Below are 24,348 nucleotides of genomic sequence, written 5' to 3'. Positions count from 1 at the left end.
TAGGGTTATGGTTAAGGTTAGGTTTATGGTTAGGGTTAGGGTTAGGGTTAGGGTTAGGGTTAGGGTTAGGGTTAGGGTTAGGTTTAGGGTTTGGGTTAGCGTTAGGGTTAGGGTTAGGGTTAGGTTTAGGGTTAGGGTTAGGGTTAGGGTTAGGGTTAGGGTTAGGGTTAGGGTTAGGGTTAGTTTTATTACTGGGGTTAGGCATCGGTTTAGACTAGTGTTAGGGTTAGGGTTAAGGTTAGTGTTAGCGTTAGGTTTAGGATTAGGGTTAGGGTTATGGTTAGGGTTAGAGTTAGGTTCGGGTTAAGGTTAGGGTTAGAGTTAGGTTAGGGTTAGGGTTAGGGTTAGGGTTAGGGTTAGGGTTAGGGTTAGGGTTAGGGTTAGGGTTAGGGTTAGGGTTAGGGTTAGGGTTAGGGTTAGGGTTAGGGTTAGGGTTAGGTTTACGGTTACGGTTACTGTTAGAGTTATGTTTAGGATTAGGGTTAGGGTTAGGGTTAGACTTAGGGTTAGTGTTAGGTTTAGGTTTAGGGTAAATGTTAGGGTTCTGTTAGGGTTAACGTTAGAGTTAGGGTTAGGTTAAGGTGTAGGGTAGGTTTAAGTTTAGGGTTAGGGTTAGGTTTAGTGTTATGTTAAGGGTTAGAATTAGGATTAGGGTTAACGTTAGGGTTATTGTTAGTGTCAGGTTTAGGTTAGGTTTAGAGTTAGGGTTAGGTTTAGGTTTCTGTTAGGGTTAGACTTAGGGTTAGGGTTAGAGTTAGGGTTAGGGTTAGGGTTAGAGTTAGGTTTAGGGTCAGGGCTAGGGTTAGGGTTAGGGTTAGGGTTAGGGTTAGGATTAGGGTTAGGGTTAGGTTTAGGGTTAGGTTTAGGGTTAGGGTTAAGGTTAGGGTTAGGGTTACGGTTAAGGTTAGGTTTAGGGTTAGGGTTAGGGATAGGCTTAGATTTAGGGCTATGGTTAGGGTTAGTTTTAGGGTTAGGTTTAGAATAGGGTTAGGTTTAGGGTTAGGGTTCGGGTTCTGTTCGGTTTATGGTTAGGGTTAGGGTTAGGGTTAGGGTTAGGGTTAGGGTTAGGGTTAGGGTTAGGGTTAGGGTTAGGGTTACGTTTAGGGTTAGGGTTAGAGTTAGGTTAGGGTTAGGGTTAGGGTTATGGTTATGGTTAGGGTTAGGGTTATGGTTAGGGTTAGGGCTCTGTTAGGGTTAGTGTTATGTTTAGAGTTAGGGTTGGTTTAGGGTTAGGGTTAGGGTTAGGGTTAGAGTTAGGTTAGGGTTAAGGTTAGGGTTAGAGTTAGGTTAGGGTTAGGGTTACGGTTAGGGTTAGGGTTAGGGTTAGGGATAGGCTTAGATTTAGGGTTACGGTTATGGTTAGGGATAGGGTTCTGTTAGGGTTATGGTTAAGGTTAGGTTTATGGTTAGGGTTAGGGTTAGGGTTAGGGTTAGGGTTAAGGTTAGTTTTAGCGTTAGGGTTAGGATTAGGGTTAGGGTTAGGGTTAGGGTTAGGGTTAGGGTTAGGGTTATTGCTGGGGTTAGGCATCGGTTTAGACTAGTGTTAGGGTTAGGGTTAAGGTTAGTGTTAGCGTTAGGGTTAGGATTAGGGTTAGGGTTATGGTTAGGGTTAGAGTTATGTTTGGGTTAAGGTTAGGGTTAGAGTTAGGTTAGGGTTAGGGTTAGGGTTAGGGTTAGGGTTTGGTTTACGGTTACGGTTACTGTTAGAGTTATGTTTAGGATTAGGGTTAGGGTTAGGGTTAGACTTAGGGTTAGTGTTAGGTTTAGGTTTAGGGTAAAAGTTAGGGTTTTGTTAGGGTTAACGTTAGGGTTAGGGTTAGGTTAAGGTGTAGGGTAGGTTTAAGTTTAGGGTTAGGGTTAGGTTTAGTGTTATGTTAAGGGTTAGAATTAGGATTAGGGTTAACGTTAGGGTTATTGTTAGTGTCAGGTTTAGGTTAGGTTTAGAGTTAGGGTTAGGTTTAGGTTTCTGTTAGGGTTAGACTTAGGGTTAGGGTTAGAGTTAGGGTTAGGGTCAGGGTTAGGGTTAGGGTTAGGGTTAGGGTTAGGATTAGGGTTAGGGTTAGGTTTAGGGTTAGGTTAGGGTTAGGGTTAAGGTTAGGGTTAGGGTTACGGTTAAGGTTAGGTTTAGGGTTAGGGTTAGGGATAGGCTTAGATTTAGGGCTACGGTTAGGGTTAGGGTTAGGTTTAGAATAGGGTTAGGTTTAGGGTTAGGGTTCGGGTTCTGTTAGGTTTATGGTTAGGGTTAGGGTTAGGTTTATGGTTAGGGTTAGGGTTAGGGTTAGGGTTAGGGTTAGGGTTAGGGTTAGGGTTAGGGTTAGGGTTACGTTTAGGGTTAGGGTTAGAGTTAGGTTAGGGTTAGGGTTAGGGTTAGGGTTATGGTTAGGGTTAGGTTAGGGTTCTGTTAGGGCTATGGTTAGGGTTAGGTTTATGGTTAGGATTATGGTTAGGGTTAGGGCTCTGTTAGAGTTAGTGTTATGTTTAGAGTTAGGGTTGGTTTAGGGTTAGGGTTAGAGTTAGGTTAGGGTTAAGGTTAGGGTTAGAGTTAGGTTCGGGTTAGGGTTAGGGTTAGGGTTAGGGTTAGGTTTAGGGTTAGGGTGAGGGACAGTGTTAGGGTTAGTGTTAGTGTTAGGTTTAGGGTTAGAATTAGGTTATGGTTAGGGTTAGGGTTAGGGTTAGGGTTAGGGTTAGGGTTAGGGTTACGGTTTGGTTTAGGGTTGGGTTATGTTCAGTATTAGGGTTAAGGTTAGGGTTAGGGCTAGGATTAGGGTTAGCGTTATGTTTCATTTAGGTTTAGGTTAGGGTTAGGGTTAGGGTTAGAGTTAGGTTAGAGTTAAGGTTAGGTTTAGAGTTAGGTTAGGGTTAGGCTTAGGGTTAGGCTTAGGGTTAGTGTTAGGGTTAGCGTTAGGTTTAGGGTTAGAATTTGGTTAGGGTTAGGATTAGGGTTACGTTTAGGGTTATGTTTAGGATTAGGGTTAGGGTTAGGTTTAGGGTTAGGCTTAGGGTTAGGGTTAGGCTTAGGGTTAAGGTTAGTGTTCACGTTAGGGTTAGTGTTAGTGTTATGTTTAGGTTAGGTTTAGGGTAAAGGTTAGGGTTCTGTTTGGGTTAAGGTTAGGGTTAGGGTTATGGTTCGGGTTTGGGTTAGGGTTACGGTTACGGTTAGGGTTAGGGCTAGGTTAATGGTTAGGTTTAGACTAGGGTTAGGCTTAGTGTTACTGTTTGGGTTCTGTTAGGTTTAGGGTTAGGGTTAAGCTTACGGTTAGGTTTAGGGTTAGGGCTAGGGTTCTGTTAGTGTTAGGGTTAAGGTTAGGGTTTGGTTTTGGGTTAGGTTTAGCTTTAGTGTTAGGGTTAGGGTTAGGGTTAAGGTTAGGGTTATGGTTAGGGTTAGGGTTACGGTTAGGGTTACGGTTATGGTTAGGGCTAGGTTAAGGGTTAGATTTAGACTAGGGTTATGGTTAGTGTTAGCGTTAGGGTTCTGTTAGGGTTAGGGTTAGGGTTAGGGTTAGGTTTATGGTTAGGTTTAGGGTTTGGGCTAAGGTTCTGTTAGCGTTAGTGTTAATGTTAGGGTCAGTGTTAGGGTTAGGGTTAAGGTTAGGGTTAGGGTTAGAGTAGGTTTAGGGTTAGGTTAGGTTTAGGGTTAGGTTAGGTTTAGGGTTAGGTTAGGGTTAGGGTTAGGCTTAAGTTTAGTGTTAGGTTTAGGGTTAGAGTTACTTTTATGGTTAGGGTTAGGATTATAGTCAGCATTATGGTTAGGGTTATTGTCAGGGTTAGAGTTAGGGTTAGGTTTACGGTTACGGTTAGGGTTAGGGTTAGGGCTCTGTTAGGGTTAGGATTTCGGTTAGGGTTAGGAATAGGTTTAGGGTTAGGGTTAGGGTTAGGGTTAGGGTAGGTTTAGGGTTAGGGTTAGGGTTAGGGATAGGGTTAGGATTAGGGTTAGATTTAGATTTAGGTTCGTGTTAGGGTTAGGGTTAGCGTTAGTGTTCTGTTAGGGTTAAACATAGGGTTAGGTTTAGGGTTAGCGTAAGGTTTGCGTTAGGGTTATGTTTACGGTTCTGTTATGGTTAGATTTAGGGTTCGCGTTAGGGTTACGGTTAGGATTAGGGTTAGGGTTTGGGTTAGGGTAGGTATTGGTTTAGGGTTAGGGTTAGGGTTAGGTTTAGGTTTAGGTGTAGGGTTCGGGTTAGGGTTAGGGTTAGGGTTAGGGTTAGGGTTAGGGTTAGGGTTAGGGTTAGGGTTATTACTGGGGTTAGGCATCGGTTTAGACTAGTGTTAGGGTTAGGGTTAAGGTTAGTGTTAGCGTTAGGTTTAGGATTAGGGTTAGGGTTATGGTTAGGGTTAGAGTTAGGTTCGGGTTAAGGTTAGGGTTAGAGTTAGGTTAGGGTTAGGGTTAGGGTTAGGGTTAGGGTTAGGGTTAGGGTTAGGTTTACGGTTACGGTTACTGTTAGAGTTATGTTTAGGATTAGGGTTAGGGTTAAGGTTAGACTTAGGGTTAGTGTTAGGTTTAGGTTTAGGGTAAAAGTTAGGGTTCTGTTAGGGTTAACGTTAGGGTTAGGGTTAGGTTAAGGTGTAGGGTAGGTTTAAGTTTAGGGTTAGGGTTAGGTTTAGTGTTATGTTAAGGGTTAGAATTAGGATTAGGGTTAACGTTAGGGTTATTGTTAGTGTCAGGTTTAGGTTAGGTTTAGAGTTAGGGTTAGGTTTAGGTTTCTGTTAGGGTTAGACTTAGGGTTAGGGTTAGAGTTAGGGTTAGGGTTAGGGTTAGAGTTAGGTTTAGGGTCATGGCTAGGGTTAGGGTTAGGGTTAGGGTTAGGGTTAGGGTTAGGATTAGGGTTAGGGTTAGGTTTAGGGTTAGGTTTAGGGTTAGGGTTAAGGTTAGGGTTAGGGTTACGGTTAAGGTTAGGTTTAGGGTTAGGGTTAGGGATAGGCTTAGATTTAGGGCTACGGTTAGGGTTAGTTTTAGGGTTAGGTTTAGAATAGGGTTAGGTTTAGGGTTAGGGTTCGGGTTCTGTTCGGTTTATGGTTAGGGTTAGGGTTAGGGTTAGGGTTAGGGTTAGGGTTAGGGTTAGGGTTAGGGTTAGGGTTACGGTTAGGGTTAGGGTTAGGGTTAGGGATAGGCTTAGATTTAGGGTTACGGATATGGTTGGGGATAGGGTTCTATTAGGGTTATGGTTAAGGTTAGTTTTATGGTTAGGGTTAGGGTTAGGGTTAGGTTTAGGGTTAAGGTTAGTTTTAGCGTTAGGGTTAGGATTAGGGTTAGGGTTAGGGTTAGGGTTAGGGTTAGGGTTAGAGTTAGGTTAGGGTTAAGGTTAGGGTTAGAGTTAGGTTAGGGTTAGGGTTAGGGTTAGACTTAGGGTTAGTGTTATGTTTCGGTTTAGGGTAAAAGTTAGGGTTCTGTTAGGGTTAACGTTAGGGTTGGGGTTAGGTTAAGGTGTAGGGTAGGTTTACGTTTAGGGTTAGGGTTAGGTTTAGTGTTATGTTAAGGGTTAGAATTAGGATTAGGGTTAACGTTAGGGTTATTGTTAGTGTCAGGTTTAGGTTAGGTTTAGAGTTAGGGTTAGGTTTAGGTTTCTGTTAGGGTTAGACTTAGGGTTAGGGTTAGAGTTAGGGTTAGGGTTAGGGTTAGAGTTAGGTTTAGGGTCAGGGCTAGGGTTAGGGTTAGGGTTAGGGTTAGGGTTAGGGTTAGGATTAGGGTTAGGGTTAGGTTTAGGGATAGGTTAGGGTTAGGGTTAAGGGTAGGGTTAGGGTTACGGTTAAGGTTAGGTTTAGGGTTAGGGTTAGGGATAGGCTTAGATTTAGGGCTATGGTTAGGGTTAGTTTTAGGGTTAGGTTTAGAATAGGGTTAGGTTTAGGGTTAGGGTTCGGGTTCTGTTAGGTTTATGGTTAGGGTTAGGGTTAGGGTTAGGGTTAGGGTTAGGGTTAGGGTTAGGGTTAGGGTTAGGGTTAGGGTTACGTTTAGGGTTAGGGTTAGGGTTACGTTTAGGGTTAGGGTTAGAGTTAGGTTAGCGTTAGGGTTAGGGTTATGGTTATGGTTATGGTTAGGGTTAGGGTTAGGGATAGGCTGAGATTTAGGGTTACGGTTAGGGTTAGGGTTAGGGTTCTGTTAGGGCTAAGGTTAGGGTTAGTTTTACGGTTAGGGTTAGGGTTAGGGTTAGGGCTCTGTTAGGGTTAGTGTTATGTTTAGAGTTAGGGTTGGTTTAGGGTTAGGGTTAGGGTTAGGGTTAGAGTTAGGTTAGGGTTAAGGTTAGGGTTAGAGTTAGGTTAGGGTTAGGGTTATTGCTGGGGTTAGGCATCGGTTTAGACTAGTGTTAGGGTTAGGGTTAAGGTTAGTGTTAGCGTTAGGGTTAGGATTAGGGTTAGGGTTATGGTTAGGGTTAGAGTTATGTTCGGGTTAAGGTTAGGGTTAGAGTTATGTTTAGGATTAGGGTTAGGGTTAGGGTTAGGGTTAGGGTTAGGGTTAGGGATAGGCTTAGATTTAGGGTTACGGATATGGTTGGGGATAGGGTTCTATTAGGGTTATGGTTAAGGTTAGTTTTATGGTTAGGGTTAGGGTTAGGGTTAGGTTTAGGGTTAAGGTTAGTTTTAGCGGTAGGGTTAGGATTAGGGTTAGGGTTAGGGTTAGGGTTAGGGTTAGGGTTAGAGTTAGGTTAGGGTTAAGGTTAGGGTTAGAGTTAGGTTAGGGTTAGGGTTAGGGTTAGACTTAGGGTTAGTGTTATGTTTCGGTTTAGGGTAAAAGTTAGGGTTCTGTTAGGGTTAACGTTAGGGTTGGGGTTAGGTTAAGGTGTAGGGTAGGTTTACGTTTAGGGTTAGGGTTAGGTTTAGTGTTATGTTAAGGGTTAGAATTAGGATTAGGGTTAACGTTAGGGTTATTGTTAGTGTCAGGTTTAGGTTAGGTTTAGAGTTAGGGTTAGGTTTAGGTTTCTGTTAGGGTTAGACTTAGGGTTAGGGTTAGAGTTAGGGTTAGGGTTAGGGTTAGAGTTAGGTTTAGGGTCAGGGCTAGGGTTAGGGTTAGGGTTAGGGTTAGGGTTAGGGTTAGGATTAGGGTTAGGGTTAGGTTTAGGGATAGGTTAGGGTTAGGGTTAAGGGTAGGGTTAGGGTTACGGTTAAGGTTAGGTTTAGGGTTAGGGTTAGGGATAGGCTTAGATTTAGGGCTATGGTTAGGGTTAGTTTTAGGGTTAGGTTTAGAATAGGGTTAGGTTTAGGGTTAGGGTTCGGGTTCTGTTAGGTTTATGGTTAGGGTTAGGGTTAGGGTTAGGGTTAGGGTTAGGGTTAGGGTTAGGGTTAGGGTTAGGGTTAGGGTTACGTTTAGGGTTAGGGTTAGGGTTACGTTTAGGGTTAGGGTTAGAGTTAGGTTAGCGTTAGGGTTAGGGTTATGGTTATGGTTATGGTTAGGGTTAGGGTTAGGGATAGGCTGAGATTTAGGGTTACGGTTAGGGTTAGGGTTAGGGTTCTGTTAGGGCTAAGGTTAGGGTTAGTTTTACGGTTAGGGTTAGGGTTAGGGTTAGGGCTCTGTTAGGGTTAGTGTTATGTTTAGAGTTAGGGTTGGTTTAGGGTTAGGGTTAGGGTTAGGGTTAGAGTTAGGTTAGGGTTAAGGTTAGGGTTAGAGTTAGGTTAGGGTTAGGGTTATTGCTGGGGTTAGGCATCGGTTTAGACTAGTGTTAGGGTTAGGGTTAAGGTTAGTGTTAGCGTTAGGGTTAGGATTAGGGTTAGGGTTATGGTTAGGGTTAGAGTTATGTTCGGGTTAAGGTTAGGGTTAGAGTTATGTTTAGGATTAGGGTTAGGGTTAGGGTTAGGGTTAGGGTTAGGGTTAGGGATAGGCTTAGATTTAGGGTTACGGATATGGTTGGGGATAGGGTTCTATTAGGGTTATGGTTAAGGTTAGTTTTATGGTTAGGGTTAGGGTTAGGGTTAGGTTTAGGGTTAAGGTTAGTTTTAGCGTTAGGGTTAGGATTAGGGTTAGGGTTAGGGTTAGGGTTAGGGTTAGGGTTAGAGTTAGGTTAGGGTTAAGGTTAGGGTTAGAGTTAGGTTAGGGTTAGGGTTAGGGTTAGACTTAGGGTTAGTGTTATGTTTCGGTTTAGGGTAAAAGTTAGGGTTCTGTTAGGGTTAACGTTAGGGTTGGGGTTAGGTTAAGGTGTAGGGTAGGTTTACGTTTAGGGTTAGGGTTAGGTTTAGTGTTATGTTAAGGGTTAGAATTAGGATTAGGGTTAACGTTAGGGTTATTGTTAGTGTCAGGTTTAGGTTAGGTTTAGAGTTAGGGTTAGGTTTAGGTTTCTGTTAGGGTTAGACTTAGGGTTAGGGTTAGAGTTAGGGTTAGGGTTAGGGTTAGAGTTAGGTTTAGGGTCAGGGCTAGGGTTAGGGTTAGGGTTAGGGTTAGGGTTAGGGTTAGGATTAGGGTTAGGGTTAGGTTTAGGGATAGGTTAGGGTTAGGGTTAAGGGTAGGGTTAGGGTTACGGTTAAGGTTAGGTTTAGGGTTAGGGTTAGGGATAGGCTTAGATTTAGGGCTATGGTTAGGGTTAGTTTTAGGGTTAGGTTTAGAATAGGGTTAGGTTTAGGGTTAGGGTTCGGGTTCTGTTAGGTTTATGGTTAGGGTTAGGGTTAGGGTTAGGGTTAGGGTTAGGGTTAGGGTTAGGGTTAGGGTTAGGGTTAGGGTTAGGGTTAGGGTTAGGGTTAGGGTTACGTTTAGGGTTAGGGTTAGAGTTAGGTTAGCGTTAGGGTTAGGGTTATGGTTATGGTTATGGTTAGGGTTAGGGTTAGGGATAGGCTGAGATTTAGGGTTACGGTTAGGGTTAGGGTTAGGGTTCTGTTAGGGCTAAGGTTAGGGTTAGTTTTACGGTTAGGGTTAGGGTTAGGGTTAGGGCTCTGTTAGGGTTAGTGTTATGTTTAGAGTTAGGGTTGGTTTAGGGTTAGGGTTAGGGTTAGGGTTAGAGTTAGGTTAGGGTTAAGGTTAGGGTTAGAGTTAGGTTAGGGTTAGGGTTATTGCTGGGGTTAGGCATCGGTTTAGACTAGTGTTAGGGTTAGGGTTAAGGTTAGTGTTAGCGTTAGGGTTAGGATTAGGGTTAGGGTTATGGTTAGGGTTAGAGTTATGTTCGGGTTAAGGTTAGGGTTAGAGTTATGTTTAGGATTAGGGTTAGGGTTAGGGTTAGGGTTAGGGTTAGTGTTAGGTTTAGGTTTAGGGTAAAAGTTAGGGTTCTGTTAGGGTTAACGTTAGGGTTAGGGTTAGGTTAAGGTGTAGGGTAGGTTTAAGTTTAGGGTTAGGGTTAGGTTTAGTGTTATGTTAAGGGTTAGAATTAGGATTATGGTTAACGTTAGGGTTATTGTTAGTGTCAGGTTTAGGTTAGGTTTAGAGTTAGGGTTAGGGTTAGGGTTAGAGTTAGGTTTAGGGTCAGGGCTAGGGTTAGGGTTAGGGTTAGGGTTAGGGTTAGGATTAGGGTTAGGGTTAGGTTTAGGGTTAGGTTAGGGTTAGGGTTAAGGTTAGTGTTAGGGTTACGGTTAAGGTTAGGTTTAGGGTTAGGGTTAGGGATAGGCTTAGATTTAGGGCTACGGTTAGGGTTAGTTTTAGGGTTAGGTTTAGAATAGGGTTAGGTTTAGGGTTAGGGTTCGGGTTCTGTTAGGTTTATGGTTAGGGTTAGGGTTAGGGTTAGGGTTAGGGTGTGGGTTAGGGTTAGGGTTAGGGTTAGGGTTAGGGTTAGGGTTACGTTTAGGGTTAGGGTTAGAGTTAGGTTAGGGTTAGGGTTAGGGTTATGGTTATGGTTATGGTTAGTGTTAGGGTTAGGGATAGGCTTAGATTTAGGGTTACGGTTAGGGTTAGGGTTAGGGTTCTGTTAGGGTTATGTTTAAGGTTAGGTTTATGGTTAGGGTTAGGGTTAGGGTTAGGGTTAGGGTTAGGGTTAGGGTTAGGGTTAGGGTTAGGGTTAGGTTTAGGGTTTGGGTTAGCGTTAGGTTTAGGGTTAGGTTTAGGTTTAGGGTTAGGGTTAGGGTTAGGGTTAGGGTTAGGGTTAGGGTTAGGGTTAGGGTTATTACTGGGGTTAGGCATCGGTTTAGACTAGTGTTAGGGTTAGGGTTAAGGTTAGTGTTAGCGTTAGGTTTAGGATTAGGGTTAGGGTTATGGTTAGGGTTAGAGTTAGGTTCGGGTTAAGGTTAGGGTTAGAGTTAGGTTAGGGTTAGGGTTAGGGTTAGGGTTAGGGTTAGGGTTAGGGTTAGGGTTAGGGTTAGGGTTAGGGTTAGGTTTACGGTTACGGTTACTGTTAGAGTTATGTTTAGGATTAGGGTTAGGGTTAGGGTTAGACTTAGGGTTAGTGTTAGGTTTAGGTTTAGGGTAAATGTTAGGGTTCTGTTAGGGTTAACGTTAGAGTTAGGGTTAGGTTAAGGTGTAGGGTAGGTTTAAGTTTAGGGTTAGGGTTAGGTTTAGTGTTATGTTAAGGGTTAGAATTAGGATTAGGGTTAACGTTAGGGTTATTGTTAGTGTCAGGTTTAGGTTAGGTTTAGAGTTAGGGTTAGGTTTAGGTTTCTGTTAGGGTTAGACTTAGGGTTAGGGTTAGAGTTAGGGTTAGGGTTAGGGTTAGAGTTAGGTTTAGGGTCAGGGCTAGGGTTAGGGTTAGGGTTAGGGTTAGGGTTAGGATTAGGGTTAGGGTTAGGTTTAGGGTTAGGTTTAGGGTTAGGGTTAAGGTTAGGGTTAGGGTTACGGTTAAGGTTAGGTTTAGGGTTAGGGTTAGGGATAGGCTTAGATTTAGGGCTATGGTTAGGGTTAGTTTTAGGGTTAGGTTTAGAATAGGGTTAGGTTTAGGGTTAGGGTTCGGGTTCTGTTCGGTTTATGGTTAGGGTTAGGGTTAGGGTTAGGGTTAGGGTTAGGGTTAGGGTTACGGTTAGGGTTAGGGTTAGGGTTAGGGTTAGGGTTACGTTTAGGGTTAGGGTTAGAGTTAGGTTAGGGTTAGGGTTAGGGTTATGGTTATGGTTATGGTTAGGGTTATGGTTAGGGTTAGGGCTCTGTTAGGGTTAGTGTTATGTTTAGAGTTAGGGTTGGTTTAGGGTTAGGGTTAGGGTTAGGGTTAGAGTTAGGTTAGGGTTAAGGTTAGGGTTAGAGTTAGGTTAGGGTTAGGGTTACGGTTAGGGTTAGGGTTAGGGTTAGGGATAGGCTTAGATTTAGGGTTACGGTTATGGTTAGGGATAGGGTTCTGTTAGGGTTATGGTTAAGGTTAGGTTTATGGTTAGGGTTAGGGTTAGGGTTAGGGTTAGGGTTAAGGTTAGTTTTAGCGTTAGGGTTAGGATTAGGGTTAGGGTTAGGGTTAGGGTTAGGGTTAGGTTTATTGCTGGGGTTAGGCATCGGTTTAGACTAGTGTTAGGGTTAGGGTTAAGGTTAGTGTTAGCGTTAGGGTTAGGATTAGGGTTAGGGTTATGGTTAGGGTTAGAGTTATGTTTGGGTTAAGGTTAGGGTTAGAGTTAGGTTAGGGTTAGGGTTAGGGTTAGGGTTAGGGTTAGGGTTAGGTTTACGGTTACGGTTACTGTTAGAGTTATGTTTAGGATTAGGGTTAGGGTTAGGGTTAGACTTAGGGTTAGTGTTAGGTTTAGGTTTAGGGTAAAAGTTAGGGTTTTGTTAGGGTTAACGTTAGGGTTAGGGTTAGGTTAAGGTGTAGGGTAGGTTTAAGTTTAGGGTTAGGGTTAGGTTTAGTGTTATGTTAAGGGTTAGAATTAGGATTAGGTTTAACGTTAGGGTTATTGTTAGTGTCAGGTTTAGGTTAGGTTTAGAGTTAGGGTTAGGTTTAGGTTTCTGTTAGGGTTAGACTTAGGGTTAGGGTTAGAGTTAGGGTTAGGGTCAGGGTTAGGGTTAGGGTTAGGGTTAGGGTTAGGGTTAGGATTAGGGTTAGGGTTAGGTTTAGGGTTAGGTTAGGGTTAGGGTTAAGGTTAGGGTTAGGGTTACGGTTAAGGTTAGGTTTAGGGTTAGGGTTAGGGATAGGCTTAGATTTAGGGCTACGGTTAGGGTTAGGGTTAGGTTTAGAATAGGGTTAGGTTTAGGGTTAGGGTTCGGGTTCTGTTAGGTTTATGGTTAGGGTTAGGGTTAGGTTTATGGTTAGGGTTAGGGTTAGGGTTAGGGTTAGGGTTAGGGTTACGTTTAGGGTTAGGGTTAGAGTTAGGTTAGGGTTAGGGTTAGGGTTAGGGTTATGGTTAGGGTTAGGTTAGGGTTCTGTTAGGGCTATGGTTAGGGTTAGGTTTATGGTTAGGATTATGGTTAGGGTTAGGGCTCTGTTAGAGTTAGTGTTATGTTTAGAGTTAGGGTTGGTTTAGGGTTAGGGTTAGAGTTAGGTTAGGGTTAAGGTTAGGGTTAGAGTTAGGTTAGGGTTAGGGTTAGGGTTAGGGTTAGGTTTAGGGTTAGGGTGAGGGACAGTGTTAGGGTTAGTGTTAGTGTTAGGTTTAGGGTTAGAATTAGGTTATGGTTAGGGTTAGGGTTAGGGTTAGGGTTAGGGTTAGGGTTAGGGTTAGGGTTAGGGTTAGGGTTACGGTTTGGTTTAGGGTTGGGTTATGTTCAGTATTAGGGTTAAGGTTAGGGTTAGGGCTAGGATTAGGGTTAGCGTTATGTTTCATTTAGGTTTAGGTTAGGGTTAGGGTTAGGGTTAGAGTTAGGTTAGAGTTAAGGTTAGGTTTAGAGTTAGGTTAGGGTTAGGCTTAGGGTTAGGCTTAGGGTTAGTGTTAGGGTTAGCGTTAGGTTTAGGGTTAGAATTTGGTTAGGGTTAGGATTAGGGTTACGTTTAGGGTTATGTTTAGGATTAGGGTTAGGGTTAGGTTTAGGGTTAGGCTTAGGGTTAGGCTTAGGGTTAAGGTTAGTGTTCACGTTAGGGTTAGTGTTAGTGTTATGTTTAGGTTAGGTTTAGGGTAAAGGTTAGGGTTCTGTTAGGGTTAAGGTTAGGGTTAGGGTTATGGTTCGGGTTTGGGTTAGGGTTACGGTTACGGTTAGGGTTAGGGCTAGGTTAATGGTTAGGTTTAGACTAGGGTTAGGCTTAGTGTTACTGTTTGGGTTCTGTTAGGTTTAGGGTTAGGGTTAAGCTTACGGTTAGGTTTAGGGTTAGGGCTAGGGTTCTGTTAGTGTTAGGGTTAAGGTTAGGGTTTGGTTTTGGGTTAGGTTTAGCTTTAGTGTTAGGGTTAGGGTTAGGGTTAAGGTTAGGGTTATGGTTAGGGTTAGGGTTACGGTTAGGGTTACGGTTATGGTTAGGGCTAGGTTAAGGGTTAGATTTAGACTAGGGTTATGGTTAGTGTTAGCGTTAGGGTTCTGTTAGGGTTAGGGTTAGGGTTAGGGTTAGGTTTATGGTTAGGTTTAGGGTTTGGGCTAAGGTTCTGTTAGCGTTAGTGTTAATGTTAGGGTCAGTGTTAGGGTTAGGGTTAAGGTTAGGGTTAGGGTTAGAGTAGGTTTAGGGTTAGGTTAGGTTTAGGGTTAGGTTAGGGTTAGGGTTAGGCTTAAGTTTAGTGTTAGGTTTAGGGTTAGAGTTACTTTTATGGTTATGGTTAGGATTATAGTCAGCATTATGGTTAGGGTTATTGTCAGGGTTAGAGTTAGGGTTAGGTTTACGGTTACGGTTAGGGTTAGGGTTAGGGCTCTGTTAGGGTTAGGATTTCGGTTAGGGTTAGGAATAGGTTTAGGGTTAGGGTTAGGGTTAGGGTTAGGGTAGGTTTAGGGTTAGGGTTAGGGTTAGGGATAGGGTTAGGATTAGGGTTAGATTTAGATTTAGGTTCGTGTTAGGGTTAGGGTTAGCGTTAGTGTTCTGTTAGGGTTAAACATAGGGTTAGGTTTAGGGTTAGCGTAAGGTTTGCGTTAGGGTTATGTTTACGGTTCTGTTATGGTTAGATTTAGGGTTCGCGTTAGGGTTACGGTTAGGATTAGGGTTAGGGTTTGGGTTAGGGTAGGTATTGGTTTAGGGTTAGGGTTAGGGTTAGGTTTAGGTTTAGGTGTAGGGTTCGGGTTAGGGTTAGGGTTAGGGTTAGGGTTAGGGTTAGGGTTAGGGTTAGGGTTAGGGTTATTACTGGGGTTAGGCATCGGTTTAGACTAGTGTTAGGGTTAGGGTTAAGGTTAGTGTTAGCGTTAGGTTTAGGATTAGGGTTAGGGTTATGGTTAGGGTTAGAGTTAGGTTCGGGTTAAGGTTAGGGTTAGAGTTAGGTTAGGGTTAGGGTTAGGGTTAGGGTTAGGGTTAGGGTTAGGGTTAGGTTTACGGTTACGGTTACTGTTAGAGTTATGTTTAGGATTAGGGTTAGGGTTAAGGTTAGACTTAGGGTTAGTGTTAGGTTTAGGTTTAGGGTAAAAGTTAGGGTTCTGTTAGGGTTAACGTTAGGGTTAGGGTTAGGTTAAGGTGTAGGGTAGGTTTAAGTTTAGGGTTAGGGTTAGGTTTAGTGTTATGTTAAGGGTTAGAATTAGGATTAGGGTTAACGTTAGGGTTATTGTTAGTGTCAGGTTTAGGTTAGGTTTAGAGTTAGGGTTAGGTTTAGGTTTCTGTTAGGGTTAGACTTAGGGTTAGGGTTAGAGTTAGGGTTAGGGTTAGGGTTAGAGTTAGGTTTAGGGTCATGGCTAGGGTTAGGGTTAGGGTTAGGGTTAGGGTTAGGGTTAGGATTAGGGTTAGGGTTAGGTTTAGGGTTAGGTTTAGGGTTAGGGTTAAGGTTAGGGTTAGGGTTACGGTTAAGGTTAGGTTTAGGGTTAGGGTTAGGGATAGGCTTAGATTTAGGGCTACGGTTAGGGTTAGTTTTAGGGTTAGGTTTAGAATAGGGTTAGGTTTAGGGTTAGGGTTCGGGTTCTGTTAGGTTTATGGTTAGGGTTAGGGTTAGGGTTAGGGTTAGGGTTAGGGTTAGGGTTAGGGTTACGTTTAGGGTTAGGGTTAGAGTTAGGTTAGGGTTAGGGTTAGGGTTATGGTTATGGTTAGGGTTAGGGTTAGGGTTAGGGATAGGCTTAGATTTAGGGTTACGTTTAGGGTTAGGGTTAGGGTTCTGTTAGGGCTAAGGTTAGGGTTAGGTTTACGGTTAGGGTTATGGTTAGGGTTAGGGCTCTGTTAGGGTTAGTGTTATGTTTAGAGTTAGGGTTGGTTTAGGGTTAGGGTTAGGGTTAGGGTTAGAGTTAGGTTAGGGTTAAGGTTAAGGTTAGAGTTAGGTTAGGGTTAGGGTTACGGTTAGGGTTAGGGTTAGGGTTAGGGATAGGCTTAGATTTAGGGTTACGGTTATGGTTAGGGATAGGGTTCTCTTAGGGTTATGGTTAAGGTTAGGTTTATGGTTAAAGTTAGGGTTAGGGTTAGGGTTAGGGTTAGGGTTAGGGTTAGGGTTAGGGTTAGGGTTACGGTTAGGGTTAGGTTTAGGGTTAGGGTTAGGGTTAGGGTTAGGGTTATTGCTGGGGTTAGGCATCGGTTTAGACTAGTGTTAGGGTTAGGGTTAAGGTTAGTGTTAGCGTTAGGGTTAGGATTAGGGTTAGGGTTAGGTTTAGGGTTAGGTTAGGGTTAGGGTTAAGGTTAGGGTTAGGGTTACGGTTAAGGTTAGGTTTAGGGTTAGGGTTAGGGATAGGCTTAGATTTAGGGCTACGGTTAGGGTTAGGGTTAGGGTTAGGGTTAGGGTTACGGTTAGGGTTAGGGTTAGGGTTAGGGTTAGGGTTAGGGTTATTGCTGGGGTTAGGCATCGGTTTAGACTAGTGTTAGGGTTAGGGTTAAGGTTAGTGTTAGCGTTAGGGTTAGGATTAGGGTTAGGGTTATGGTTAGGGTTAGAGTTATGTTCGGGTTAAGGTTAGGGTTAGAGTTAGGTTAGGGTTAGGGTTAGGGTTAGGGTTAGGGTTAGGTTTACGGTTACGGTTACTGTTAGAGTTATGTTTAGGATTAGGGTTAGGGTTAGGGTTAGACTTAGGGTTAGTGTTAGGTTTAGGTTTAGGGTAAAAGTTAGGGTTTTGTTAGGGTTAACGTTAGGGTTAGGGTTAGGTTAAGGTGTAGGGTAGGTTTAAGTTTAGGGTTAGGGTTAGGTTTAGTGTTATGTTAAGGGTTAGAATTAGGATTAGGGTTAACGTTAGGGTTATTGTTAGTGTCAGGTTTAGGTTAGGTTTAGAGTTAGGGTTAGGTTTAGGTTTCTGTTAGGGTTAGACTTAGGGTTAGGGTTAGAGTTAGGGTTAGGGTCAGGGCTAGGGTTAGGGTTAGGGTTAGGGTTAGGATTAGGGTTAGGGTTAGGTTTAGGGTTAGGTTAGGGTTAGGGTTAGGGATAGGCTTAGATTTAGGGCTACGGTTAGGGTTAGGGTTAGGGTTAGGTTTAGAATAGGGTTAGGTTTAGGGTTAGGGTTCGGGTTCTGTTAGGTTTATGGTTAGGGTTAGGGTTAGGGTTAGGGTTAGGGTTAGGGTTAGGGTTAGGGTTAGGGTTAGGGTTAGGGTTAGGGTTACGTTTAGGGTTAGGGTTAGAGTTAGGTTAGGGTTAGGGTTAGGGTTATGGTTAGGGTTAGGGTTAGGGTTCTGTTAGTGCTATGGTTAGGGTTAGGTTTATGGTTAGGATTATGGTTAGGGTTAGGGCTCTGTTAGAGTTAGTGTTATGTTTAGAGTTAGGGTTGGTTTAGGGTTAGGGTTAGAGTTAGGTTAGGGTTAGGGTTAGGGTTAGGGTTAGGTTTAGGGTTAGGGTGAGGGACAGTGTTAGGGTTAGTGTTAGTGTTAGGTTTAGGGTTAGAATTAGTTTATGGTTAGGGTTAGGGTTAGGGTTAGAGTTAGGTTAGGGTTAAGGTTAGGGTTAGAGTTAGGTTAGGGTTAGGGTTAGTGTTAGGGTTACGGTTTGGTTTAGGGTTGGGTTATGTTCAGTATTAGGGTTAAGGTTAGGGTTAGGGCTAGGATTAGGGTTAGCGTTATGTTTCATTTAGGTTTAGGTTAGGGTTAGGGTTAGGGTTAGAGTTAGGTTAGAGTTAAGGTTAGGTTTAGAGTTAGGTTAGGGGTAGGCTTAGGGTTAGGCTTAGGGTTAGTGTTAGGGTTAGCGTTAGGTTTAGGGTTAGAATTTGGTTAGGGTCAGGATTAGGGTTACGTTTAGGGTTATGTTTAGGATTAGGGTTAGGGTTAGGTTTAGGGTTAGGCTTAGGGTTAGGGTTAGGCTTAGGGTTAAGGTTAGTGTTCACGTTAGGGTTAGTGTTAGTGTTATGTTTAGGTTAGGTTTAGGGTAAAGGTTAGGGTTCTGTTAGGGTTAAGGTTAGGGTTAGGGTTAGAGTTATGGTTCGGGTTTGGGTTAGGGTTACGGTTACGGTTAGGGTTAGGGCTAGGTTAATGGTTAGGTTTAGACTAGGGTTAGGCTTAGTGTTACTGTTTGGGTTCTGTTAGGTTTAGGGTTAGGGTTAAGCTTACGGTTAGGTTTAGGGTTAGGGCTAGGGTTCTGTTAGTGTTAGGGTTAAGGTTAGGGTTTGGTTTTGGGTTAGGTTTAGCTTTAGTGTTAGGGTTAGGGTTAGGGTTAAGGTTAGGGTTATGGTTAGGGTTAGGGTTACGGTTAGGGTTACGGTTATAGTTAGGGCTAGGTTAAGGGTTAGATTTAGACTAGGGTTATGGTTAGTGTTAGCATTAGGGTTCTGTTAGGGTTAGGGTTAGGGTTAGGGTTAGGTTTATGGTTAGGTTTAGGGTTTGGGCTAAGGTTCTGTTAGCGTTAGTGTTAATGTTAGGGTCAGTGTTAGGGTTAGGGTTAAGGTTAGGGTTAGGGTTAGAGTAGGTTTAGGGTTAGGTTAGGTTTAGGGTTAGGTTAGGGTTAGGGTTAGGCTTAAGTTTAGTGTTAGGTTTAGGGTTAGAGTTACTTTTATGGTTAGGGTTAGGATTATAGTCAGCATTATGGTTAGGGTTATTGTCAGGGTTAGAGTTAGGGTTAGGTTTACGGTTACGGTTAGGGTTAGGGTTAGGGCTCTGTTAGGGTTAGGATTTCGGTTAGGGTTAGGAATAGGTTTAGGGTTAGGGTTAGGGTTAGGGTTAGGGTAGGTTTAGGGTTAGGGTTAGGGTTAGGGATAGGGTTAGGATTAGGGTTAGATTTAGATTTAGGTTCGTGTTAGGGTTAGGGTTAGCGTTAGTGTTCTGTTAGGGTTAAACATAGGGTTAGGTTTAGGGTTAGCGTAAGGTTTGCGTTAGGGTTAGTGTTAGGGTTATGTTTAGGGTTCTGTTAGTGTTATATTTAAGGTTAGGGTTAGGGTTTGGGTTAGGGTTAGGTTTTGGTTATGTTCAGGGTTAGGGTTCAGTTAGTGTTAGGGTTAGGGTTAGGGTTAGGTTTAGGGTTAGGTTTAGGGTTAGGGTTAGGGTTAGGGGTTAGCGTTAGAGTTAGGGTTAGGTTTAGGGTTACGGTTAGGGTTTCAGTTAGGGTTAGGTTTAGGGTTAGGGTCATGTTCGGTTTAGGGTTTCGGTTAGGGTTAGGAATAGGTTTAGGGTTAGGGTTAGGGTTAGGGTTAGGTATTAGTGTTAGGGTTAGGATTAGGGTTAGGGTTAGGGTTAGGGTTAGGTATTAGTGTTAGGGTTAGGATTAGGGTTAGGCTAAGTGTTACGGTTAGGGTTAGGGTTAGGGTTAGGTTTGGTGTTAAAGTTAGGCTTCTGTTAGAGTTAGGGGTAGGGTTATGGTTTGGGTTAGGGTAGGTTTAGGGTTAGGGTTAGGATTAGGGATAGGGTTAGGATTAGGGTTAGATTTAGAGTTAGGTTAGTGTTAGTGTTAGGGTTAGGGTTACGGTTAGCATAAGGTTTGCGTTAGGGTTAGTGTTAGGGTTATGTTTACGGTTCTGTTATGGTTAGATTTAGGGTTCGGGTTAGGGTTACGATTAGGATTAGGGTTAGGGTTTGGGTTAGGGTAGGTATTGGTTTAGGGTTAGGGTTAGGGTTAGGTTTAGGTTTAGGTGTAGGGTTCGGGTTAGGGTTAGGGTTATAGTTAGGGTTAGGGTTAGGGTTAGGATTAGGGTTAGGGTTAGGGTTAGGGTTAGGGTTAGGGTTAGGGTTAGGGTTAGGGTTAGGGTTATTACTGGGGTTAGGCATCGGTTTAGACTAGTGTTAGGGTTAGGGTTAAGGTTAGTGTTAGCGTTAGGTTTAGGATTAGGGTTAGGGTTATGGTTAGGGTTAGAGTTAGGTTCGGGTTAAGGTTATGGTTAGAGTTAGGTTAGGGTTAGGGTTAGAGTTATGTTTAGGATTAGGGTTAGGGTTAGGGTTATGGTTAGGGTTAGGGTTAGGGTTAGGGTTAGGGTTAGGTTTAGGGTAAAAGTTAGGGTTCTGTTAGGGTTAACGTTAGGGTTAGGGTTAGGTTAAGGTGTAGGGTAGGTTTAAGTTTAGGGTTAGGGTTAGGTTTAGTGTTATGTTAAGGGTTAGAATTAGGATTAGGGTTAACGTTAGGGTTATTGTTAGTGTCAGGTTTAGGTTAGGTTTAGAGTTAGGGTTAGGTTTAGGTTTCTGTTAGGGTTAGACTTAGGGTTAGGGTTAGAGTTAGGGTTAGGGTTAGAGTTAGGTTTAGGGTCAGGGCTAGGGTTAGGGTTAGGGTTAGGGTTAGGGTTAGGATTAGGGTTAGGTTTAGGGTTAGGTTTAGGGTTAGGGTTAAGGTTAGGGTTAGGGTTACGGTTAAGGTTAGGTTTAGGGTTAGGGTTAGGGATAGGCTTAGATTTAGGGCTACGGTTAGGGTTAGTTTTAGGGTTAGGTTTAGAATAGGGTTAGGTTTAGGGTTAGGGTTCGGGTTCTGTTAGGTTTATGGTTAGGGTTAGGGTTAGGGTTAGGGTTAGGGTTAGGGTTAGGGTTAGGGTTAGGGTTAGGGTTAGGGTTAGGGTTAGGGTTACGTTTAGGGTTAGGGTTAGAGTTAGGTTAGGGTTAGGTTTAGGGTTATGGTTATGGTTATGGTTAGGGTTAGGGTTAGGGTTAGGGATAGGCTTAGATTTAGGGTTACGGTTAGGGTTAGGGTTAGGGTTCTGTTAGGGCTAAGGTTAGGGTTAGGTTTACGGTTAGGTTTATGGTTAGGGTTAGGGCTCTGTTAGGGTTAGTGTTATGTTTAGAGTTAGGGTTGGTTTAGGGTTAGGGTTAGGGTTAGGGTTAGAGTTAGGTTAGGGTTAGAGTTAGGTTAGGGTTAGGGTTACGGTTAGGGTTAGGGTTAGGGTTAGGGATAGGCTTAGATTTAGGGTTACGGTTATGGTTAGGGATAGGGTTCTGTTAGGGTTATGGTTAAGGTTAGGTTTATGGTTAGGGTTAGGGTTAGGGTTAGGGTTAGGGTTAGGTTTAGGTTTAGGGTTAGGGTTAGGGTTACGGTTAGGGTTAGGGTTAGGGTTAGGGTTAGGGTTAGGGTTATTGCTGGGGTTAGGCATCGGTTTAGACTAGTGTTAGGGTTAGGGTTAAGGTTAGTGTTAGCGTTAGGGTTAGGATTAGGGTTAGGGTTATGGTTAGGGTTAGAGTTATGTTCGGGTTAAGGTTAGGGTTAGAGTTAGGTTAGGTTTAGGGTTAGGGTTAGGGTTAGGGTTAGGTTTACGGTTACGGTTACTGTTAGAGTTATGTTTAGGATTAGGGTTAGGGTTAGGGTTAGACTTAGGGTTAGGGTTAGGTTTAGGTTTAGGGTAAAAGTTAGGGTTCTGTTAGGGTTAACGTTAGGGTTAGGGTTAGGTTAAGGTGTAGGGTAGGTTTAAGTTTAGGGTTAGGGTTAGGTTTAGTGTTATGTTAAGGGTTAGAATTAAGATTAGGGTTAACGTTAGGGTTATTGTTAGTGTCAGGTTTAGGTTAGGTTTAGAGTTAGGGTTAGGTTTAGGTTTCTGTTAGGGTTAGACTTAGGGTTAGGGTTAGAGTTAGGGTTAGGGTCCGGGCTAGGGTTAGGGTTAGGGTTAGGGTTAGGATTAGGGTTAGGGTTAGGTTTAGGGTTAGGTTAGGGTTAGGGTTAAGGTTAGGGTTAGGGTTACGGTTAAGGTTAGGTTTAGGGTTAGGGTTAGGGATAGGCTTAGATTTAGGGCTACGGTTAGGGTTAGGGTTAGGGTTAGGTTTAGAATAGGGTTAGGTTTAGGGTTAGGGTTCGGGTTCTGTTAGGTTTAGGGTTAGGGTTAGGGTTAGGGTTAGGGTTAGGGTTAGGGTTAGGGTTAGGGTTAGGGTTACGTTTAGGGTTACGTTTAGGGTTAGGGTTAGAGTTAGGTTAGGGTTAGGGTTAGGGTTATGGTTAGGGTTAGGGTTAGGGTTCTGTTAGTGCTATGGTTAGGGTTAGGTTTATGGTTAGGATTATGGTTAGGGTTAGGGCTCTGTTAGAGTTAGTGTTATGTTTAGAGTTAGGGTTGGTTTAGGGTTAGGGTTAGAGTTAGGTTAGGGTTAGGGTTAGGGTTAGGGTTAGGGTTAGGTTTAGGGTTAGGGTGAGGGACAGTGTTAGGGTTAGTGTTAGTGTTAGGTTTAGGGTTAGAATTAGGTTATGGTTAGGGTTAGGGTTAGAGTTAGGTTAGGGTTAAGGTTAGGGTTAGAGTTAGGTTAGGGTTAGGGTTAGGGTTAGGGTTACGGTTTGGTTTAGGGTTGGGTTATGTTCAGTATTAGGGTTAAGGTTAGGGTTAGGGCTAGGATTAGGGTTAGCGTTATGTTTCATTTAGGTTTAGGTTAGGGTTAGGGTTAGGGTTAGAGTTAGGTTAGAGTTAAGGTTAGGTTTAGAGTTAGGTTAGGGGTAGGCTTAGGGTTAGGCTTAGGGTTAGTGTTAGGGTTAGCGTTAGGTTTAGGGTTAGAATTTGGTTAGGGTCAGGATTAGGGTTACGTTTAGGGTTATGTTTAGGATTAGGGTTAGGGTTAGGTTTAGGGTTAGGCTTAGGGTTAGGGTTAGGCTTAGGGTTAAGGTTAGTGTTCACGTTAGGGTTAGTGTTAGTGTTATGTTTAGGTTAGGTTTAGGGTAAAGGTTAGGGTTCTGTTAGGGTTAAGGTTAGGGTTAGGGTTATGGTTCGGGTTTGGGTTAGGGTTACGGTTACGGTTAGGGTTAGGGCTAGGTTAATGGTTAGGTTTAGACTAGGGTTAGGCTTAGTGTTACTGTTTGGGTTCTGTTAGGTTTAGGGTTAGGGTTAAGCTTACGGTTAGGTTTAGGGTTAGGGCTAGGGTTCTGTTAGTGTTAGGGTTAAGGTTAGGGTTTGGTTTTGGGTTAGGTTTAGCTTTAGTGTTAGGGTTAGGGTTAGGGTTAAGGTTAGGGTTATGGTTAGGGTTAGGGTTACGGTTAGGGTTACGGTTATAGTTAGGGCTAGGTTAAGGGTTAGATTTAGACTAGGGTTATGGTTAGTGTTAGCGTTAGGGTTCTGTTAGGGTTAGGGTTAGGGTTAGGGTTAGGTTTATGGTTAGGTTTAGGGTTTGGGCTAAGGTTCTGTTAGCGTTAGTGTTAATGTTAGGGTCAGTGTTAGGGTTAGGGTTAAGGTTAGGGTTAGGGTTAGAGTAGGTTTAGGGTTAGGTTAGGTTTAGGGTTAGGTTAGGGTTAGGGTTAGGCTTAAGTTTAGTGTTAGGTTTAGGGTTAGAGTTACTTTTATGGTTAGGGTTAGGATTATAGTCAGCATTATGGTTAGGGTTATTGTCAGGGTTAGAGTTAGTGTTAGGTTTACGGTTACGGTTAGGGTTAGGGTTAGGGCTCTGTTAGGGTTAGGATTTCGGTTAGGGTTAGGAATAGGTTTAGGGTTAGGGTTAGGGTTAGGGTTAGGGTAGGTTTAGGGTTAGGGTTAGGGTTAGGGATAGGGTTAGGATTAGGGTTAGATTTAGATTTAGGTTCGTGTTAGGGTTAGGGTTAGCGTTAGTGTTCTGTTAGGGTTAAACATAGGGTTAGGTTTAGGGTTAGCGTAAGGTTTGCGTTAGGGTTAGTGTTAGGGTTATGTTTAGGGTTCTGTTAGTGTTATATTTAAGGTTAGGGTTAGGGTTTGGGTTAGGGTTAGGTTTTGGTTATGTTCAGGGTTAGGGTTCAGTTAGTGTTAGGGTTAGGGTTAGGGTTAGGTTTAGGGTTAGGTTTAGGGTTAGGGTTAGGGTTAGGGGTTAGCGTTAGAGTTAGGGTTAGGTTTAGGGTTACGGTTAGGGTTTCAGTTAGGGTTAGGTTTAGGGTTAGGGTCATGTTCGGTTTAGGGTTTCGGTTAGGGTTAGGAATAGGTTTAGGGTTAGGGTTAGGGTTAGGGTTAGGTATTAGTGTTAGGGTTAGGATTAGGGTTAGGGTTAGGGTTAGGGTTAGGTATTAGTGTTAGGGTTAGGATTAGGGTTAGGCTAAGTGTTTACGGTTAGGGTTAGGGTTAGGGTTAGGTTTGGTGTTAAAGTTAGGCTTCTGTTAGAGTTAGGGGTAGGGTTATGGTTTGGGTTAGGGTAGGTTTAGGGTTAGGGTTAGGATTAGGGATAGGGTTAGGATTAGGGTTAGATTTAGAGTTAGGTTAGTGTTAGTGTTAGGGTTAGGGTTACGGTTAGCATAAGGTTTGCGTTAGGGTTAGTGTTAGGGTTATGTTTACGGTTCTGTTATGGTTAGATTTAGGGTTCGGGTTAGGGTTACGGTTAGGATTAGGGTTAGGGTTTGGGGTTAGGGTAGGTATTGGTTTAGGGTTAGGGTTAGGGTTAGGTTTAGGTTTAGGTGTAGGGTTCGGGTTAGGGTTAGGGTTATAGTTAGGGTTAGGGTTAGGGTTAGGATTAGGGTTAGGGTTAGGGTTAGGGTTAGGGTTAGGGTTAGGGTTAGGGTTATTACTGGGGTTAGGCATCGGTTTAGACTAGTGTTAGGGTTAGGGTTAAGGTTAGTGTTAGCGTTAGGTTTAGGATTAGGGTTAGGGTTATGGTTAGGGTTAGAGTTAGGTTCGGGTTAAGGTTATGGTTAGAGTTAGGTTAGGGTTAGGGTTAGAGTTATGTTTAGGATTAGGGTTAGGGTTAGGGTTATGGTTAGGGTTAGGGTTAGGGTTAGGGTTAGGGTTAGGTTTAGGGTAAAAGTTAGGGTTCTGTTAGGGTTAACGTTAGGGTTAGGGTTAGGTTAAGGTGTAGGGTAGGTTTAAGTTTAGGGTTAGGGTTAGGTTTAGTGTTATGTTAAGGGTTAGAATTAGGATTAGGGTTAACGTTAGGGTTATTGTTAGTGTCAGGTTTAGGTTAGGTTTAGAGTTAGGGTTAGGTTTAGGTTTCTGTTAGGGTTAGACTTAGGGTTAGGGTTAGAGTTAGGGTTAGGGTTAGGGTTAGAGTTAGGTTTAGGGTCAGGGCTAGGGTTAGGGTTAGGGTTAGGGTTAGGTTTAGGGTTAGGTTTAGGGTTAGGGTTAAGGTTAGGGTTAGGGTTACGGTTAAGGTTAGGTTTAGGGTTAGGGTTAGGGATAGGCTTAGATTTAGGGCTACGGTTAGGGTTAGTTTTAGGGTTAGGTTTAGAATAGGGTTAGGTTTAGGGTTAGGGTTCGGGTTCTGTTAGGTTTATGGTTAGGGTTAGGGTTAGGGTTAGGGTTAGGGTTAGGGTTAGGGTTAGGGTTAG

The sequence above is a fragment of the Netta rufina genome, assembly GCF_964035555.1.
Source record: "Netta rufina genome assembly, chromosome: 29".
Classification (NCBI taxonomy): domain Eukaryota; kingdom Metazoa; phylum Chordata; class Aves; order Anseriformes; family Anatidae; genus Netta; species Netta rufina.
This window is presented reverse-complemented; position numbering follows the sequence as displayed.